Raw genomic sequence first — 9,419 nt, 5'->3', positions numbered from 1 at the left:
CAAATCCCATTCCGTAGGGGTTAAGGCTTCACCATATGGATCTGGGGGATTGCTGTCCATAACATGCGGTGTAGTCCATGCCATCTTGATTGATTCAGAAGCCCGTAGGAGGTCGGGGTCTCTCCCCGGTGTAACCATTGCCGTTCTGTGTGGCTCTGGGCCCACTCAGGAGCTGTGATTTTTCCTTGTCAGCTCTTTGGGGGCTCAGATGGATTGTGGAATGCTCCTGTATTAGCCTTGGACCCCCCAAGAAGCAGATGTTGAGATGCAGTTGAACACATAAGAAATTTCCTAGGGAGAGCACCACTCGTGATGGAAATGGGGCGGGAGCTGGGCGAGGCTGGGCGAGGCTGGGCGAGGCTGGGCGAGCCAGCATGCCCCGGAGACCCGAGGCGCAGGTCCGACCCCAACGCGCGGGAGCGGGGGGCGGGGCTGCAGCGTGGCTACGCTCCTGCTCAGAGGGAGCCGGTAGATGGGGGGGTGGAGGGAGGGGAAGCTGGCCCCGTGTCACAGGAGAGGGAGCAGACTCAGGTGAACTGCCAGGCCCGAGGCCAGGCGCCCGTATGAGGCGAAGCAGGCCACAAAGCCCAGCTGCTCTCACCCCGAAGCCCACCTGCTTCAGGTCCAGCGGCTGTCAGTGACCGGGGCTCCCCCTGGATGTTCGTGGTCTGCACTGCCAGGTCGGCAGGGAAGGGCCTGGGGCCCAGAGTCCAGGGGCCCCTCTGGGGAAAGGCGGGCGCTCGGGTCTGGGCCAGGCCTGCGGGCTGAGCTTCTGCTCACCGGCTGCCTCCTCCCCGGGGGTCCTCCCCAGCCCCGCCCCCTCCGAGTCCTGCGGGCCCTGGCCCATGCCGGAGTCAGCCCAGATCTGGGGATGTTTGCTCGCGCTGTGTCAGGACAGCACACTTGTCATCGACTCGGCAGGGACAGCATCTCTGCCCGGCTCCATCTGGACTGCACTGTGGGGACCAAGTATGGCAAAAGAAAAAAAAGATCTCTGCCTGTGACGTGGCCGTGGTCTCCGCCACGGCATCTGTGCCTCCCCCCCTCCTCCCATGGCAGCCGCCCGCCCCTGCCCCTCCCTGGACGCTGGGAACATCGCGGCCCCTCCCGGCCCGGGCCCTGGAGCTGGGCCCCTCCGGCAGCAGCCCTCGGCCTCCCAGACCTGGAGTCAGGGGCAAAGCCTTGGGATTTTTTTCTTTTTTTCTTTATGTTTTCTTCTATTTCTTAGATTTTATGCAAAAAGCGTTGTTGGTGATCAAGAATAAATCAATGAAAAGGATTAAAAGATTTTTAGTAAAAAGAGCCAATGATCCAATCTACCACCATTAAGGAGATTTCAGCCATCGGGGCAGGCCGGGAAGGGATCCGGGATCCTTCAGGGTGCTGTGGAAGTCACACGGGGTCTGCCAGGCCCGTCCTAGGGCGTTGGGGGCAAGGCGGCATCAGAGGCTGCGGTGGCTTAGCCCAGCCCCTCCCCCCGACCCCGGCAGATCGCGGTCCCCGGCACGAGGCACCCAGCGGTGGCCTCCGAGTGCTCACTGCACCCCAGCACCTTCTAGCCGTCAGAGCTGGAGTCATCATTGGTTTAATTGGCCACCCGTTTCCTGGTGGCCTTTGTTCCTCCGGGTCGGTGAGCCATCCAGGCCCAGCCGCCCGCGCGGCAGGAGGTGGGGGCTGCCCCCGTCCAGTGGGGTGCGGTGTGACACCTGCCTGCTCCGTACAGTGCGCGCGCGGGCTTCTGCGAACGCACCAGCGACACCCGGCTCCCCACCTGACCTGCGAGGACCCTTGTGATCTGGCCCCGACCTCTGACCTCGGCTCCGCCACCCCTCACGGGCCCTCATCCCAGTCTCGCGTGCCTTCCGGCGCCTCCCTGAATGAGCCAAGACCATTCTCCTAACCCCGGGCATCGGCGGCCCCCTCGGCCTGGACTCCCTCCCCTGGGGCCCGCAATGTCATTCAGCTCTCAGTTCAAATGCTGAGCCCCCCGGGAAAGCTGTTCCTGACCCCTGCACCCCAAATATCCATCCACCGGACCGTACCCTCTCGCGGCCCCGCGCCTCGTCTGCAGCCGCCGGTCTCGGGCTCGGCCCTGTCACCCCGCCGGTGGCCCGGGGACTGCCTCCCTCAGCAGGTCGCCTGCCCCGCCTCGGCAGGGCCCTTGCTGCTGCCTCCTGACGCCTCTCGTGGGCGCTGGATGCGAGAACTGGATTGAGCTGCGACGACTCCCCGGGGACCCTCGGGGGGCCCTGAGCTCAGGGAACTCAGGTGGATGGCGCCCCAGGTCTGCAGATAATGTCTCCGTGGCTGCCCGTGAGCCCCGCCGCCTCTCCGGGCCGTGGTCTCCACATTCGCCGAACAAGAGCTCCTTCCAGTCCCGCGGTGGCTTTTCTCCACTGCGCACACGTGTCCTCGGGGCGTGACCACCACCCCCGTGCTCATAATAGCCCCGAGAGCAGGGGACGAGCCTGCTCCGGGGCCCGGGGGCTGGAAGGCAAAGGGCCCTCTGCTGGGAAGCCCTCCGGGGTCCCCTAGTCTAAGCCGATCCGGGCTCCCGCAGCCCCCAGGTGACCTATGGACCCCAGCTCCGCACCCCGCTCCCTGCCGGCCGTCTCGTGTCACAGACGCCAGCACCCGCCGGCTGGGAGACCGCCGGAGGGGCAGCTGATGTTGGAGGCAGAGAGCAGCTCCCGAGCGCCCAGGCACTTCCAGGGTCCCACTTGCTGGATGTTCAGCAAACCCACCTCTCTGCTGGGGACACAGACGGGTAGGACAGCCCCGTCCCTCGGGAGCGTGAGGGAGGCCTAGTGTGGGCATGAGCAACAGCGCTGTCCGCGATGGCGCACACAGGGTGGGCAGGGCGGCCGGGGAGCCGGGGCTCACGGGGGCCTCAGACGCACCCCGCCCCTCCTCTCTCTCTCTCTGGGAGTTGACAGGCCCGTAATGACACAATGTCACAGCTGCGAGTCCCCGAACAGCAGTGGTGTGTACAGGGCCGCGGTGTCACGCTGTGAAGCCGCTGTCACCTCGGCTGCATTCACAAAAACACCTTCTGCCACACGAGGCGAAGAAGGCAGGGGTGACAACCAGGCTTCCGGGGAGGGGACATATCTGGGCACCCCCCCACCAGGCTCTGTCGACTCGGGCACAGGCCCCACGAGCACGCCATGTGACCGGGCTAAAGTCAGCTCCCGCCCGCAGGGAGCTGGCTGCAGAGTAGCGTCCCCACTGTGCGCATGTGGGGGCTGGCACTGCTCCCGGCCGCGGCGGGCCGCCAGGCGGGGAGCGGAGGGCAACGTGCCCTCCGCACGCGGGACACGCCAGCCGGGCCTCTGCCGGGAGCCGCACACACCTCGGTTCACGCCATCCCCTGGGCGGGGCCTTCTCCCTTTGCTGAACCAGCTGGGGAGAGAGGTGCGGGGAGGGCCCCTCACTTGCCCGAGGCCACAACCGGCGGAGATGACAGCCCGGGGTTTGGTCCCAGGCTGCCTGCACTTCCTGCACCGCCTGAGTGGGATCCGGGTTCGCCTGGGAGAACCGATAGCCGTGAGGGACAGCCTGGCCACGCGGGGGGACAGGCCGTTTCTGTGCGGAGCCCCCACACCTCCTTCAAAGCCTATTTTTGCCCCTTCCTTGGTTCTGGCACTGTGCCGACAGGTGTCACCCCACCGACAACCGCAGTGGTTAACCCCGTCTCACGCCCGAGTTCAAGACGAGGGCGCTCGATTGGGCCGCTTCCCCAAGGTCCTGTGGTTTGTGTCTTCTCCATCGCTCTGTTTATTTTTAAGAGCAGAAGTTATTTTTATTTTTTGTTTGATTTATTACTTTATGCTTATTAATTTAAGAAGATAGAAGAGCTGGGTTGAGTTCCATAATTGTCCCCTCTCCATGAATGTCTAGTTATTTCAGGCACTTGGTGGTGTGGAGGTGACTGGGACAAAGGTCACCAGTGCCATTTCCTGGCCACCGGTATGTTGTTCCCAAACCCATTTCATTAATCTTGTCAGCAAACGCGCCCAGGAGAACTCTGCTCTGCCAAGCCCGGGTACCTGAGGCGGAGGCTGGACTGACATCCTCCCACTGCCCAGGGGGCCCAGCCGTAGGCGTGGGCAACTGCCTGGTCCTGGAGCAGCCTACTGCTCAGGCCCCTGTTAACGAGACCCTCCTGCCAGGCGCGGGGTCGCGACCCTTGGCAGGCCCCTCAGGAGCTGTCAGATGGAGAAGCCTCTGCCCATCACCCGATGGATCCTGGCAGCCCTGGGCTTCGGGGAGTGTGGCGGAGCTATTTATGGATCAGGCCCCATGAAGGAGCCTGAGACCCACTAATCACATTTCTTCCAATAAAGCAAAGGCGTGCATGCGTGCGGGGCCCCGGGGGACGTCCTTGGCTTGGAGGAAACAACCTGAGCAAAGACACAGGGATAGGGCTGCACTGGATGGCGGGAGCGGGAGGTGGGAAGGAGGGAGGCCAGAGCTGAGGGTGTGAGGGGCGTGGCCAGGTGGGAGGGGCGTGGCAGGGGTGCGAGGGGCATGGTGGGGCAAGGGCTGGCGTGCTCGGAAGGTGGCTCTGGCCGCTAGCAGAGGAGAGAAGGGGGCGCTCAGCTGGAGGCAGGGGACCAGCGAGGAGCTGGAGGCCATGAGGACTTGAACTGGCAGAGGGTTTGTCTGTGTGGGACCAGAAGTGGAAGCCAGGCTTCCTGTCATCGTGGACCCCACTCTGGGCTGGGCCATTGGTTCTCAAAGAGTGGGCACCAAGATGTGGTGCTGAGAGTGACTTTGTGCCCAAAGGCAGATTCCGTGGTCGAATAAATATGGGACACCGTCTCTCTGTCTAGGGCCACGGTGCCTGTTAGTAGACTGAAGGCTCTGAGAAGTCCTGAATCCTCCCGTTTGATCCCAAACTGTGTAACCATAACACACTTCCTCAGTGCCACACGGATCCACAGCCTGAACAGTCTGGGCAGCTCGGGAAGGGCCTGGCTGCCTGGCTGTAGAGTGCTCACCTCTGGAACCTGCCACTGCTAGAGGTCTAACACAGAGACAAGCCGTCATGGCAAGTGTTGTGGGCCACATGGCAAAGCTAAAAGTGAAGGGAGGAACCTATAGAGGTGGCATTGGGGTCCCCAGGAAGGGCAAACTCGCCACAGCTCCTCTGACTTGGGGACACTGGACTCGGTGCCTCGCCTTCCCCATCTGTAAAATGGGATGATGATTCTGCATCCTTTGCCTATTTTCAAAGATGTGAGCATTAATATGACAAAGCACTGAAGGAGCCCAGGGAGTCAGGTGTTCTGGGGGCAGCAGACAGCTCTGGCTCCTTGCCAGCAAATGCGGCCAGCACCTCTGAAGGCACCTGGGCATCAGCAGACCAGTAATGTTGGTGCAGAAGGAATACTGGACTGGGAGTCAAGCCCACTCTGACTCACTGCAGAAATAAGCTGGCCTTTCTGAGTAAAACAGGGCCATAATCCTCAGACCGGAGGCTATGGGCACACTCCATGTGTGTAAGGCACCTAGCAGACAAGGAGGCGGTGTTAGTTATAAAACCATGACGTTCCTTCTCATTTAGTCACATACGTCTGTTTTTACTAAAGAAGACACGGAGGTTCAGGGGCGACTGCTGGAGGACTAACAGACAGGCTGCCAGCTCCCCGGCCCAGGGGCAGCGGTCCCGCTTGCGTCCAATTCACAGTAGCCTAAGCCGATGAAAGAATGTGTAGGTTCCCCCGTGGGGTGGCTCCGTGTGCCCGGTGGGTCTGTAGCCTCCCTCCTTTTAGACATGCTTTCCCAGGGCTCTCATTGGTTGAGAAGTGAACCACGCCCAGCCAATCACTGAGCGTGAGGGGAATCCTGGGCTCTGATTGGCCACACCTGAGCTCTGACTCCACTGCATGGCTGGGCTGGAGTTGGTACTCTCATAACCACAGGTCAGAGAGAGGGAGGCAGGCTCCCAGAAGCACCTGCTGCGCCCTGACCTCTTTGGGGACTGTCATAGGGCAGCAATCTACACTGATAGCTGAGCAACTGCTTGGGGATGAGTGCTGGGGACACAGAAAGATGTCTGCTCCAAGGAGCTCACGTTGCACCTGCAGGTCAAGACCATGGAAAGAGCATGTAGGGTGAGGAGTGTGGTGTGGATGGACAGATCTGGACGCCCGCTTCGTCCACCCCCAGAGCCTGCTGAGGGCTGGCTCCCTGGCCTTGTTTCTCTAGAGTCCAAAGGCTGTGTTTTGGAGGAACCAGCGCTGGGGGTGGTCTGCTATTCATGGCACTGTGAACGCGGGTTCAGAGGCAGCTGGGTTCTTGAAGGAGCGCTGGACAGAGCGGGAGGAGGATCCAGTGTGAGGTGTAGATTGGCATTGCCGGTGCGCCTGGGCATGTGATCCTTTCCTGTTGGAAGTGTTCCCATCTGTAAAACAAGCGGCTTGGACTAGTTTATCTCTGAGGTCCCTTCCAGAGCGCACCCAAAGCGGTTCCGTGTCCCTGGAAGGCTGTGTGTAAACCGAATAAGAGTGGCTCTCTACCAAGCCTGGACTCTGCGGGTGGAGAGCATCCCGCTCCCCGCTCCGCACGTGCCAGGGGGGAACAGCCAGGACGCCTTCCGCGGGGTTGGCTCAAAGCGGGCCCACCCGTGGGTCGGAGTCCAGTGCCCCCTGGTGGCGCCCAGGCTAGCAGGCCGCTTCCGGGCGCGGAGGCCCGACGGCTGTGACTCAGGGGTGGCGCCGCTGCAGGACTGCGGGAGGCTCGACTGGGGTTCCGTCGTGGGCCGAGCCACGGCGCAATTAATTACCAGCTGCTGGGAATCCTTGTCGCCCGCTCGCGGTGACTCACCGGGCGGCCAGGCTCATCCGCTGAGCGCGGGGGCCTTGGTTTCCAAAATGAATTTTAGGGAGAGCGCCTGCTGGCGGAGGGCCCTCCGCCTTCTTCCCCCTCCCCAGAGCTCAAGGTCGCCCGCAGACCCAGCGGAGAACCGACGGCCCCGGGTCGCCCAAAGCGGGGGCTCCCTTGCGCGGTGCGACGGGGGCACAAGTTCCCCTGAGTCCTTGAAATGGGGTGGAAAGCTTCCCACCCCGAGACCCCTGGTGAGGCATAGGGTCCCCGGACCCTCTCGGTCCTGAGTCTTTAAGGACGGCCAGCCGGGGCACCGCTGAGGAGGCGACCTGGGGCGGGGGTGGGGGATCAGGGGTCCCGGAGCCCGCGAGTTGCGCGAGGGTTGGGGCTGATTCTCTGGCCTACCGCGCGTCGCCCTCGGCCGCCTCTGCCCCGCCTCTGGGCCCGCCGCCGGGGGGCGCCCCTTTGCTCAAGTCTCCATCTCTTCCTGGGTCCCGAGCGGTCGCCTGACCCAGAGAAGGAGCTCGGGGGATCTCTGCGGCTTCGATCCACCCATTCGGAACTCCATCAGATTAGGGGGCCGGGGGTCTAGGGAAACCCCTCGGGGACCTGAAGGGAGAGGGGGAAGGGGACAAGGCAGGCTGCAGCGGGAAGGGGATGAAGCCGGGCGGGACTCAAGGAACAGGCTCGTCTCCGCAGGGCCTCGCGTTCCCTCCCCAGGCGGGTCCCGCGAGCTGCGGGTCCGCGGCGCGGGGAGCGGGGCGGGGGGGGGGGCGCGCAGGGGTGCGTTCCGGGTGCCACCCGCGCCCAGCCTCGGGAACCAAGGAATGCTTCTTGGAAAAGCAACAGGGAGGAGACAGGGAAGGGGGGCTGTGGCGTCCTCCCCTGCGGCCCGGCCCCGAGGAGTGGCGGCCCGTGCCACCCTCGGCGCTCTCCGGAGGGACGACTCAGGTCGGCGGACGCTGGGCCATCCGGCCGACGGCGCTCGCTGGGGCTTGAGGCGTGGAGGAGGCGCCCCCGGCCGGGGACGAACGCCAGCGCCAGGGGGAGCCGCGTGCGCTGCCGAGCTCCCGGGAGCCCGCGGCCCCTCTCCTTGTGCCCCCCGCTCTCCGCCGGTCTCTCCTCTCCCTTAAGCCGCCTTCCCGGGCCGAATCCCCTTCCTCCGCCCGCCCTGGGCGCCTCAAACTCTCCGCGCGGCGACGCTGCTTGCTCTCTCAGGGAGCTGGGCTCGAGGACCCGAGCAGCCTCCTCAACCTTCCCATCCCCCGCCGAAACCTGCTGGTGGCTCCGCCCCCACCTCCGCTCTGGCGACGCCCAGTCCTCCGCCCGCCCCCGCCCCCTCCCGGGCGGCACCGGCCGCCCCTCCCGGGCTCCCTCCGCGTGCGCCCTGCGCCGCGCTCGGTCTGCAGCGGGAGCTGCCACGGCCGCCTCGCCAGCTGGCTAGGGACCAGGCGGGTGGTGGCGCGCGCGGGAGGCTGCGGGAGGGAGGGAGGGCAGAGGGAGGAAGGCCGGGCCTCGGCGTAGCCCAGCCCCCGCCCCCCGCGGCCCTCCCGCCAGAGCGGGTCTGCCACGCGCGCGCACACGCACACGCACACACACACACACGCACAGACACACGCACACACAGTCGGGCTCCCTCCGGCGCGCACGCACGCAGCGCCCCGGGCAGACCAGCGCCGCGGCCGCCTCCCCGGACGCCCGGACCCGGAGGGCCCCGACCCCGGCGCGGCCGATGCGCCCGCGCCCGCCCCGCAGCTCCGCGAGGCCCGCGGGACCCCTCCCGCCGCCGCCGCCGCCGCACCCGCCGCCCCCGGAGGAGCGGGCTGGCCGACCGCCGCCGCGCCGTCTCCCGGCCGCCCCCGAGGCCGCTCCGCGGCGGGCCCTGCTGCCCGGGGGCCGCGCCCCGCTCCCGCGCCTCGGGGGCTGAGCGGAGCAAACTTCGTGGACCGGCCGCCGCCCGGCTGGGACCCCGCCACGTCCCTGCGCGCCCTTGCGGGCGCGGGGCGCTCGGACCTTCGGGCCCCCGGCCGCCCCGCCAGCTGCACCTGCTCGGCCCCCTCCCACCTTGCTGGGGACTCCGGAGACGCTGCCACTTCGCAAACTTTTCCACACCCCACCTCGAGAGGGGGGCGAGGAGGGGTACAAGGGGAAGGAGGTCCCACCGGGCGCGCGCAAACCTGCGAGCTCCTGGTGCGGCGCCGCCGCCCGGAGGCCGGACCCCGAGGGGCGCGGGCCCCGGCGGCCACCCTCGGGCCACGCTCCCGCTCCCGCCCCTGCTTTTCCGGCGGGAGCAGGGGGCGGGGTGCGGAGGCCAGCGCGGTGCCCGGCGGGGCCGCCGTGCATGGCCCTGCGCAGTGGGGCGGGCTGCTTCGGCCGGGTCTGGCGCAGGGTGTCGGGGCTCCCGGACGCCTGGCCCCGGCGCTCGAGCAGCCTCCTGTGCCTGTCCGCCTTCTCGCCCGAGCCCGGGCCCGCGCCGCCCCTGCCCTGCCAGCCGCCTCGCGGTGGCGGCGGCTGTGGCGGCCCCGGCGGAGGGGGGCCCCCCCAGCCTCCCCGCCCCCCGCCTCCCCGCTGCTGCTGCCGCCGCTTAC

The sequence above is a fragment of the Rousettus aegyptiacus genome, unplaced genomic scaffold (genome assembly GCF_014176215.1).
Source record: "Rousettus aegyptiacus isolate mRouAeg1 unplaced genomic scaffold, mRouAeg1.p scaffold_m13_p_15, whole genome shotgun sequence".
NCBI classification, from domain to species: Eukaryota; Metazoa; Chordata; class Mammalia; order Chiroptera; family Pteropodidae; genus Rousettus; species Rousettus aegyptiacus.
The sequence above is the reverse complement of the archived record's forward strand: the minus strand, read 5'-3'. Positions refer to the sequence as shown.